The sequence below is a fragment of the Notothenia rossii genome (assembly GCF_949606895.1).
Source record: "Notothenia rossii genome assembly, chromosome: 6".
Lineage (NCBI taxonomy): Eukaryota > Metazoa > Chordata > Actinopteri > Perciformes > Nototheniidae > Notothenia > Notothenia rossii.
The window spans coordinates 39,217,663-39,229,834 of NC_136909.1; the positions used below are offsets into that span (position 1 = coordinate 39,217,663).

The following is a 12,172-nucleotide window of genomic DNA, read 5'->3' on the forward strand; positions in this document are numbered from 1 at the left end:
ATGCGCACAACAGGTGATATACAACTGCAGACTGTGAAATAATTTGTGAATATTATTGACCCTAATTTGATTCCATAGTTTCGCGGGTTGCTAAATGTTTTGTGTGTTTATGTTGACAAGGAGGTTTAATAATTGTGTGCTACACACAACGTGCAGTCGATTTCATTTTCATCGCCGTTTGTAGTAGAGTTAGCAGGGTATTTTTATTTTAACTCTCGTCCCAAATTCGTCCCAAAATTATTTGTTATCCTCCCTGACACAATTTTTTTCGACGACGGGACGTCCTTAAGCTCGAGCCCTGGTGCGGACCTGTCGGTCAGATAACAGGCGTGTGTAAGTCCTGCATTTGTATGATACAAATGTGTGTTGTTAGAAATTAAAATCAATGTTTTAATGGGGAAATGTAGTTTAAACATGCCGTCAGTTTTAATGCTCTTTTATACTGAAAAACCAGAAATTCTTGTGTACAAGCAGTTAAGCTTTTAAGCTTTTATTCTGAAAATCCTTCATCTCCGGTTAGCATTTAGCATGTGGCTAATATACGATTTCCTGAAGAGGTGAATTTAGTAGCGAAATGATATGGAGTGGTGCAAACCGAAGCCTACTGATTTAACACTACAACTATAGATGTCGAGATACTACCATGCTGAATATTAAATGAAGGTACAGTTTATTTGAATACATTGTTTACAGACGAGAGTAGCATGTGACAACATCCGGAATGACCGGAAACCAAACGAGCCGAGAAGTATTGTTTAGAGTATTGATTACAGCGTTTAGAATGTGTTAAATGAAAAGTGATGAAAGAGAATATGAGGAGAAACGGCGTGTTAAGCATATATTGAATGTGAAAAGAACCTATCCTCTGTTTAAATGCAATAACGGACATTGGAGACGAAGCGAGCCGGCTGGCGGGGAGGAGCCAGCACACCATATATAAACAGCCACGGAGGAGAGATCCAGGCTCTTCTCTTCCCTATCGAGGAGCGGATCACAGCTGTTTGTCTGACTGAACAATATTCTGTCTGTAACACTACCGCGCCTTTTTTAATTAAAGTACCCAATTGAACTTTCACAGAGACGCCATTTAGTCTCCTATTTTAAAGCTTCTCTCCTGGACGGGAGAATAACGAACACAGTTAACAATCTGGTGACGTCCCTGACGTGATCTCGCTGACCGAGGAGAGAAAACCAACCGGCTGTTTTCTGGAGACGCTTGCAGCCATTCGACACACAAGAGCTCAAATCAATCGGTAAGAAGATGCCTGTTATGACAAAGATTCTTCACTAGTTAAACTAGGCAAAGTTAGATTTGTGTGTTTGATGGCAGCCGGCTGATCCTGAAAATAGCTGTGCATTTTAATGTTAAAACAACCCAAATTCATAAAATAATCACTCTAAAACCACGAGGCGTTGTTTTGTCACAAGCAGGGTGAGTTCACACTTTCTTTTGTTCCATTAACCCTGCATGCTATTAACCACGTGTGGGTGTTGAATTTTAAATATATAGTGTGTGGACATTGTACTTCGGATAGGTGCCTTGCTGCTTTCACATGGGTGTCTCTTGTTACGTTAATAGTTATTTAGCCTATGACGTAAGGGTATATAGCCCATTTAACGACTTTTTGTTAAGATCTGGAGACATAGCGAATCGGTTAAGGGCCGAGAAAGTGAAAAGTAGCGGGGCATAGTGAATCAGCTAAGGGCTAAGACCGAAGTCAGTGAAGAAAGTCCTTTTCAAGAAAGGCTTGGTTAAGGTCTAGGCCTTTATCAGTGGTTAAAACTGTTCTGTTTAAAAAAAGATATTGCGGGTGGGTTACGGTAATCGGAGTTACAGCAGCAGTGCAGTAATAAGACGACGGTCTATTATCAGTGGCTGATAGGTCTCCATATTAGTCCCAGTTTGGCGTGTCCAAATAGCAACAGTTAACCATAGTCGACTATAAAGTCAAATATTACGTGAACAGGTTTATAGCTAGTGCGTAAGGGTTCCTAACTTTAAGTGATGATATCAATAAGATAAAGCCCATAGTCGACTATAAAGTCAAATATTACGTGAACAGGTTTATAGCTAGTGCGTAAGGGTTCCTAACTTTAAGTGATGATATCAATAAGATAAAGCCCATTTTTTCATAGTAAACTAGATAGAAATGTGGTTATTTTAAACTAAGTGTTGTTTTGGCTTGTATTTCAGGGTTTATGATACCACACCAGTGGTTTACTTTGTTACTGTTCGTTTAAAGATCACCTAGCCATTGTTTAAACTCCCACCTGGGAGCCGCATGGACAAATCTCTTTGTCTACAGGTCAGAGTGCGAAATAATCGGGTGCCATCTTGTTTACACCCCACATGTGGAAAAACAAAGACAGGGCAATCGCCATTTCGTGAAATGCTAATTCAAAGCACTCCTTTCTTTGTTCTTATGCAGCTGGTTTCACTCCAATGAGGCATTTTCCTGACCTCCATCTTGTGAAGAACGAATAATACTTCTTGTCACAGTTGGAACTAGAAGGCTGAATCAATTTTTGGATATTAGAGAGAAGGATTGTTGTATTTCCAAAGATTTGAAGTATTGCTGCTGGCAAATGTGTTTTGGCCGTTTTTGAAGTATTGCTGCTGGCAAATGTGTTTTGGCGGTTTTTGAAATATTGCTGCTGGCAAATGTGTTTTGGCGGTTTTTGAAATATTCTTCTTTGCAAATGTGTTTTGGCGGTTATGTGTGTTATGTGTGTTTAACCATAGTGTAAATTCCTATTTTAAAGATATTTTTGAGGAAACGTAAGTTTCTCCTTGTTAAAAACGAGTCAGTTTTGAAACAGCTATTCCCTAGTGGATTAAGCTGGAATTTAAAATAGCGCACTCTGGTGGTAGTACAGAATTATTACCCAAATAGCGGAAACACCATAACATTGTGAATATTCTTCTTTGCAAATGTGTTTTGGCGGTTATGTGTTGTGGTGTTTAACCATAGTGTAAATTCCTATTTTAAAGATATTTTTGAGGAAACTAAGTTTCTCCTTGTTAAAAACGAGTCAGTTTTGAAACAGCTATTCCCTAGTGGATTAAGCTGGAATTTAAAATAGCGCACTCTGGTGGTAGTACAGAATTATTACCCAAATAGCAGAAACACCATAACATTGTGAATTTGAACCAAATTCATATTTCAAAGTCAAAACTATACTGTACACTGTACAATTTTTATTTTTAACAATTTAAAATTTGCACAAATTTTTATTTTTTAAACAATTTAGAATTAGCAAAATTTTTATATTTTAATTTACTTTAATAATATAAAAATTTTTAAAAAAAAACAAAAAAAAAAAAACAACCTGATTTAAAGTTAAGATCGGATGACATAGGATATTAAAATCAGGAACAAAGGTGCTAGTCGGAGGATTAGTGCTTCAATCCTTGATAAACTTCATAATTTCATTCGAATAAGAAGAGAACATGTCACTTAAAGACACTAAGTTGAGACCAGACGCAGAACCATGCACAACTGCAGTTATTAAGGAAAGGGTAAAAATCAGATCAGATGCTACAACAGTTCCAATCTTAGATGGAAGACATGGACCCAATATAAGAAACTGTTGGAACAGTGGCAAACGAGAGGACTGCTTCCAGCAGATAATCAGCCTGAACCAACGAAAGCCCATAGAAAAGCAGCAATTGACCATGAAAATGGAGAATACCTGCGAGAACAACAAGCCGGACAACCCTCTTGGTATGGACCTGAAAACATTGCTATGAACAGAGCTGAAAAAAGAAAAGCTATGGTTGCAAGTCTGGTATTCCATCTGGAAGATGCCAGCCAAGGATTGACAAACAGCTTACATGTGGTAGAACTCAGCAGAAGAGAGGAAGAATCCAACAGAAGAATAGAAGAACTCGGCAGAATAATGGAAAAGGAACTCAACAGAAGAATGGAAGAGCAGCTCAACAGAGGAATGGAAGAGAGACGAAAGGCAGTTGAAGCCCATAATGACATTATTGCCGAAAGACAAAGGGAGGTGTCCGATAGGGTCGCTTGTCTCAAACCAGTGAAGAAGTCAACAAGAACCCAGCTGAACTAGAGAGTGACTGTTAACGGGAGAACAGTGACGGAGCGACGGAGACTGGCCCAACATTTTCCAGCCAGTACATAAATGGACCCCGTCAGAAGACCGGGGCTGTGTTTAAAGGGGAACTTCACTTATTCTTAGCCAGAAGTGTAGTTTTTAATCAAACAATTATGTGATTTATGGAGTCAGATTACATTTTCATCAAACACAATTTTATAATCGGTCTGAAGTATCTGTTTTAAGGCATGAGCCGCAGATTAAATAACATAACACTGATTGAGAGCTTGGATGAAGAAGTTGTAGGGTTTTTACAACAGTTTCAAGAATCAGTCTTTATTTATTTATTCTTGAGTAACTTTACTGATTTATAGTGTAGTGCGTAAGGCAATATCTCATTTGAGTGAGGGGCACCAGCCCTTCATGCAGGTCACTCTCTGTGAGAATAGTTCATATTTTCCCTCCAGTTTGGAGACAGATTATTTTATCATATGTTAGTTCAGCAGTGTCAACCAATCCTCTAATCCTAGAGTTATCGAGACGCATTAGCGACACCAGAGGTATTGTTTTTCGCAGCAACGATGATGCATAATACCATTACAAAAGCCATTAATGAAACAAGTAAACTATTAGAAGTGCTAATTGCTGATTTTTTTTATAGTGAATATGCATTTATACCATCAGAAAACCATAAATCATACGATATTTTTGTACCCCTTGTGGGTACACGGAGAAGTTATATTTCTTTAATGCAACGTTATGGGTTTTACATGTCCTGTTCAGAATAGGGTAATCATTGCAATATTAATTGAGCATTTTATGCTCAAAGGAGGGAGTGTCATGATTATACAGATATGTTGATTTCAGTGACGTTGTAGTTAATAAATAATAACATGTAGTCAACAAGAGGTATGCCGAAGCTTGGGCCTTCTCCAAGGAGGGAGTGGTCCAGTTTTAGATATTAGACAAATAGAAGTGGATGAATATGTCAGAACTCTGAGTAATATTATGCAAGTTTTGTCTACACAGCAGGCTAGGAAAACTACAGAGATACCAGACGAGACACCAGAAGAGACTCCTGTTCGGCCAGGTGATTGGGTGAGGGTGAAAGTTCACAAAAGACAGTGGGCTGATCCCCGGTGGACGGAAGCGTTGTAACAAACTTCACACGCGCTCCGGTTTAAAGGTAAAGAAAAAGGAGCAAATTGACACCACCTCACACATTGTCACCCTTCACTGGCAACTTCCAGAACATTATTGGGAGTTAGGACTGATTTGGCAGAGCTGGAACAAAACAATAAATAGAAATAAGATAAAGATAGAAACAGCTCAAAAGACAAATTGTCTATAGATTTGTATAGATTGTACATTAATGTGAAAACCTATTTTTTTTGTTTTACATCTGAAAAAGAGTCCAATTTTTTGTATGTTATTTTTGGACTCGTTATTTAAATTCTGTAACGGACACAACCAGGGATAAAATAGAGATGATGACGAGAACAAAGCCAAACCAATTGTGGGGTCCCCTAGGGATAAGAGTACACAGGCTACTAACCCAAAAGTACAGCTTTGTACGTACAAACTCTATGAACAAAATTTCCCAGCAGACAGTGGCGACATTGCAGATATGTCCAGTCACCAAAGTTACTTATGTTCTAAATAACAGTGAGATTTAAAGTGATGGAGAAAATATGGAGACGTTCCTTTATAGTGTGTGAAATATGTGGTGCTTGAAGCATCTAGGTATTTAAATGTATGGAAGAAAGTGGTTTCCTGAAAGTTAATTGGAGTAAACATGTTACAGTGGGTGACAACAATGTTTAGGGATATGGTACAATTATTAGAAAACATTAACTGGGCTTAGATGACATTTAACATCAAAGAAAGATAGTATGGTTAGGAAAATGGAGTGGGAAAGATTGGATTTATTTTACATCAGTGTGTTAACTATAGATAATGCGTCCCGAGATCTCTCTCTCTCTATCTCTCCGCCTGTCAGAACGCTACGACCCCAACTTCCAAGCAGACAAAAGACCTCACCACGGAAGACTCCTCCTCCTCCATCGAACAGACAGAGAAGCAGAGCTGAACCAACAATGACAAGACTTTATCCTGAACCATCTCCACCTGAGGCATCCAGAACTACAGGTGACATAAAAAGGCACACTCTCATCGGTCCCCCACAGGACATGAAGTTCCAAGCTGAGCCACAAGATTTGGACACAAGAGCAGAGTGTGGGACATGAGAGCGGAATACGCCCTCCATGCAACAAAGTAGAGACTAAAGGAGGAGATGAAAAGCAAAGCAAATGGGACACTGAAAAGAGTTACAGCGGAAGGGTCCAAGCGCAGATGGACTGAGGAGAAGGTGGACGGAGAATAGGACAGGACGGAGGAGTTGGCATGGTCCGGCAGAACGTGAGGGGGTCGTGGCTTGACAACCAGAGGGGGAGAGAAGGAAAACGGGAGTTTGTGAGTTTACACATAAACACACTTCTTCACCAACGAGAAATACGTAAAGAAAAAGATTTATTAGCCATGAATTAATCAATTGGTGAATTTATAAAGAAAAAAGAGGAAACTATTAAATAACCCTAAAAACACACTGAGGGTAGAACATATTATTCAATCTTTTCATCATATGAACAAATTATTCTTTAAGAGTTTTTTTATTCATGTGTGAATTTGGGGAAGATTTAATTTGTTACAGTATAGACCTACAGTTTAAAGGGATGGTTTTAGTAACCACTCTATAAAAGCAGACAAATCTTTATTTGTATGGAAAATGTTAAAGGTAGAGCTAGTACCAAGCCAAAGATAGTGTTCCAATCTAGAGTATTGATATCTCCATTGTAGCATGGTTATTACCTCAGGAGGGAAGATTAAGGTGGAAATAACAGTTGTTTTTCGTCCAAGATGTAGAGTTTTAAAATGACACTGGGCAAAGAGCGAAAGCAAAGTTTAATTTAAAAAAAACAAACTAATGTAGTTGGGAGTAATACATGCGGGGCCTTGGATCACTCATTGTGATGGTGCATATTTGTTACAACAAACATCGTTTAGGGAGAAGGGGTCGCTCAACCCACCCTGCAGATGTTTTAAATCTTACTTGCAGCTTCAGAGGGAGCGCACGGCACCAGAGTATGAGTTTTAAAAGACAAGCGCCACCAGCTCCTAAAGGTCATCCATTCAATCAGTGATGACCTGACTTTTAGAGATGTTATTTAAAGGAGAAACATATCTGCCATAAGTGTAAATTCCGGAATTGAACTGCAAACCATTAATGAAATGACTTCTGTTTTAAAGTTCTTGTTAAAGGAGGGAGTGATTATCACATGCTCGGGCACCCAAGGTTCCACACACTGTAAAAGGGGTTAGCATAGCTATTTAAGTAGACAAGAATTGAAAATAAATTAGTATAATGAGTTATTGATATTCCACTGGTTCTCACACCATTTCAGGGACTTTATCACTGCATTAGAACAGACCACCCAAAGGTAATGAGAAGGAACTTTTAAGTGATGAAACTCTACAACTGTTGTAACTGAGCAAAATCTTCTCCCAGAAATGACTGTCTAGAATGCCGTACCCCAGAGTAGAACGTACAACGGCCCCTTCTAGAGAACATATTACTTTCATACCTTAAATGGTATGAAAGGAGGGAGGGTAAATTTCTCATGAGGAGATAATTACAAATGCTAGCAGAACAAGACGACCCACCCCCGTATACAGATGTTGATGACAATGATGAGTTAGTTTAAATGATGGATGTTCGGAGATGAGATTGATCAATGAATGTCCAGCTGATGTGATTCTTTACATTATGAAATCATGTGAAGAAGTGAGCAAAATAAAATGCTAAAATGGAGTGAATCCATTTCAATTTATTTTATACTATTCCAAGATAGTGTATTTTTATTTTCAATTTATTTTATACTATACCAAGATGGTCTATTTTATTTGACTTTACTATTTTATTGCTATTCTAAAATGGTTTATTTCTTTTCACTTTGTAAAAACAAGTGCCTTAACACTGAGCGTGGTATGAGAACGGTTTCTGTGAAAGGAGGGAGGAAGAAATGTTCTGATACCAAGCCATTGCTGCTATTTTGAAGAATGATATTGAATGTAAACACTAGAAGTTATGCACAAGGGAAAACTTTTATGTTTGAACACAGACAAGAATTTATTTTGTATTTTTGTAAAGCCGGCTGTAAAACCATTCCATTTGATTGTATGTTTGTTAATATGAGATATGTAATATGCAAAGTTCAGATGAAGAACTCATTGATTTCAGTATTATACACACCTTTTAGGTGTGTAAGGAGGGACTGTTAGAAATTAAAATCAATGTTTTAATGGGGAAATGTAGTTTAAACATGCCGTCAGTTTTAATGCTCTTTTATACTGAAAAACCAGAAATTCTTGTGTACAAGCAGTTAAGCTTTAAAGCTTTTATTCTGAAAATCCTTCATCTCCGGTTAGCATTTAGCATGTGGCTAATATACGATTTCCTGAAGAGGTGAATTTAGTAGCGAAATGATATGGAGTGGTGCAAACCGAAGCCTACTGATTTAACACTACAACTATAGATGTCGAGATACTACCATGCTGAATATTAAATGAAGGTACAGTTTATTTGAATACATTGTTTACAGACGAGAGTAGCATGTGACAACATCCGGAATGACCGGAAACCAAACGAGCCGAGAAGTATTGTTTAGAGTATTGATTACAGCGTTTAGAATGTGTTAAATGAAAAGTGATGAAAGAGAATATGAGGAGAAACGGCGTGTTAAGCATATATTGAATGTGAAAAGAACCTATCCTCTGTTTAAATGCAATAACGGACATTGGAGACGAGGCGAGCCGGCTGGCGGGGAGGAGCCAGCACACCATATATAAACAGCCACGGAGGAGAGATCCAGGCTCTTCTCTTCCCTATCGAGGAGCGGATCACAGCTGTTTGTCTGACTGAACAATATTCTGTCTGTAACACTACCGCGCCTTTTTTAATTAAAGTACCCAATTGAACTTTCACAGAGACTCCATTTAGTCTCCTATTTTAAAGCTTCTCTCCTGGACGGGAGAATAACGAACACAGTTAACAGTGTAAAATGATACCGGGCGCTGTAATCACTCATCTGGTTACGTTATTACATTGACCACCCCACCCCAAAAGAAAGGACGTATTATTGGCTTCCCCTAATTTTTTCCCCACGCCACGCTACTGGTCAGGTAGAGACCGGTCTCAAGTCAGCACCGCTGCAGACTCGCTGTTTGAGTGCTTGATAGCCCACTCCCCCTCCACACCGCTCCACACTCGTAGGCGGACCCTCCGCGTGAACGCGCAAACGGAGGGGTAGGGTGTAGGGGGCGGTTTGGGAATGGGCCATCGTCACTGCTCAGAGAAGTGCACTTCTCCCAGACCACGTTGATCAGATTATATTCCTGAACAAAAATCTGAAGAGAATGTAGATGCAGTTATGTAGAGAGGAGCCTTTCTGTTTAGTGTTTTTGGCTTAAATGTCACTCCTTTGGACTTGAATTATTGGCAGGTACATTTTACATTAAATGTTGTTCTTCGTGACTTGAATTATTGGCTACCTCATATTCTGTGTTAAGCTAAAAATGCTGTAAAAGAATCTGTTCAGAACAGGCCACCTGCTGCACCTTTTAATTCTCCATTTTCCATTGTGATACTGCACTTTATGTACTTACGTTTCAAAGGCTTGTAAACTACAGTTGGCACTGTTTCAATAAATGAAACAAATGTTCTCACCACATCTTTTGAGTCATTTTGTCCAGCATTTGCAAGCTGTAGACTCTCTGTCTAGTCAGAGCCATATATTGTATAATTGATGCTTTCAGTTTTCAGTTGAATTAATTCAATCCAAGTCAATGGAACACTCACAAGATGTCACCAAAATCACACTGTCCCTTTAAAATCTTTCAGAAAATGATGTAAGTGTATTGAATTATATCGAATCGTATCGTTGGCTGAATATCGTGATATATATCGTATCGTGAGCTCAATATCGTGTATCGTATCGTATCGTGAGATTAGTGTATCGTTACAGCCCTAACCAGCAGAGTGCGCTGTTGTAATTTACAGTTCAATCCACGAGGGACAACTGTTGCAAAACTGACCTCAATTCAACAAGAAAAACCTGAAGAACAAAGGGATTTCAAAACACACCTCGTGGCTCTCACAGCGGAGTTGAAATAATGGTGGGGTGATCTTTAGTCTAGAATATTCAACACACAACAACACTGTAGTTTTAAAATAACATTTGTATTTAGTTTACAATGATAAATGGGCCTCATACCCTTACGTCATAGCCCTCAACCCATGTACGTACATTTTTTTACTTTAAGAGCCAGTATGTTTATCTCTTCTGTTTAAACATGCTATTATGGGATGTTAGAAATTAAAATCAATGTTTTAATGGAGAAATGTAGTTTAAACATGCCGTCAGTTTTAATGCTCTTTTATACTGAAAAACCAGAAATTCTTATGCACAAGCAGTTAAGCTTTTATTCTGAAAATCCTTCATCTACGGTTAGCATTTAGCATGTGGCTAATATACGATTTCCTGAATAGGTGAATTTATTAGGGAAATGATATGGAGTGGTGCAAACCGAAGCCTACTGATTTAACACTACAACTATAGATGTTGAGATACTACCATGCTGAATATTAAATGAAGGTACAGTTTATTTGAATACATTATTGTTTACAGACGAGAGTAGCATGTGACAACATCTGGAATGACCGGAAACCAAACGAGCCGAGAAGTATTGTTTAGAGTATTGATTACAGCGTTTAGAATGTGTTAAACGAAAAGTGATGAAAGAGAATATGAGGAGAAACGGCGTGTTAAGCATATATTGAATGTGAAAAGAACCTATCCTCTGTTTAAATGCAATAACGGACATTGGAGACGAGGCGAGCCGGCTGGCGGGGAGGAGCCAGCAGAGGATATATAACAGCACCGGAGGAGAGATCCAGGCTCTTCTCTTCCCTAACGAGGAGCGGATCACAGCTGTTTGTCTGACTGAACAATATCATGCTTGTGACCAACCCGCGCCTTTTTTAATTAAAGTACCCAATTGAACTTTCACAGAGACTCCATTTAGTCTCCTTTTAAAGCTTCTCTCCTGGTCGGGAGAATAACGAACACAGTTAACAATCTGGTGAATTCCCTGACGTGATCCCGCTGACCGAGGAGAGAAAACCAACCGGCTGTTTCCTGGAGACGCTTGCAGCCATTCGACACACAAGAGCTCAAATCAATCGGTAAGAAGATGCCTGTTATGACAAAGATTCTTCACTAGTTAAACTAGGCAAAGTTAGATTTGTGTGTTTGACGGCAGCCGGCTGATCCTGAAAATAGCTGTGCATTTTAATGTTAAAACAACCCAAATTGATAAAATAATCACTCTAAAACCACGAGGCGTTGTTTTGTCACAAGCAGGGTGAGTTCACACTTTCTTTTGTTCCATTAACCCTGCATGCTATTAACCATGTGTGGGTGTTGAATTTTAAATATATAGTGTGTGGACATTGTACTTCGGATAGGTGCCTTGCTGCTTTCACATAGGTGTCTCTTGTTACGTTAATAGTTAGTTAGCCTATGACGTAAGGGTATATAGCCCATTTGACGATTTTTGTTAAGATCTGGAGACATAGCGAATCGGTTAAGGGCCGAGTAAGTGAAAACCAGCGGGGCATAGTGAATCAACTCAGGGTTAAGACCGAAGTCAGTGCTTTAAATAAAGTCCTTTTCAAGAAAGGCTTGGTTAAGGTCTAAGCCTTTATCAGTGGTTAAAACTGTTCTGTTTAAAAAAAGATATTGCGGGTGGGTTACGGTAATCGGAATTACAACAGCAGTGCAGTAATAAGACGACGGTCTATTATCAGTGGCTGATAGGTCTCCATGGTCCCGGTTTGGCGTGTCCAAATAGCAACAGTTAACCATAGTCGACTATAAAGTCAAATATTACGTGAACAGGTTTATAGCTAGTGCGTAAGGGTTCCTAACTTTAAGTGATGATATTAATAAGATAAAGCCCATAGTCGACTATAAAGTCAAATATTACGTGAACAGGT

General features: G+C 38.8%; 1 long non-coding RNA gene across 1 annotated transcript; it reads left to right on the plus strand.

Annotated features, from left to right (window-relative positions):
- The first annotated feature begins 108 nt into the window (after positions 1 to 108).
- Positions 109 to 9,099, plus strand: LOC307042407. The gene is made up of 2 exons (XR_013809103.1): positions 109 to 1,967; positions 2,064 to 9,099. It is a non-coding gene; the product is annotated as an uncharacterized lncRNA (long non-coding RNA).
- Positions 9,100 to 12,172: the final 3,073 nt, after the last annotated feature.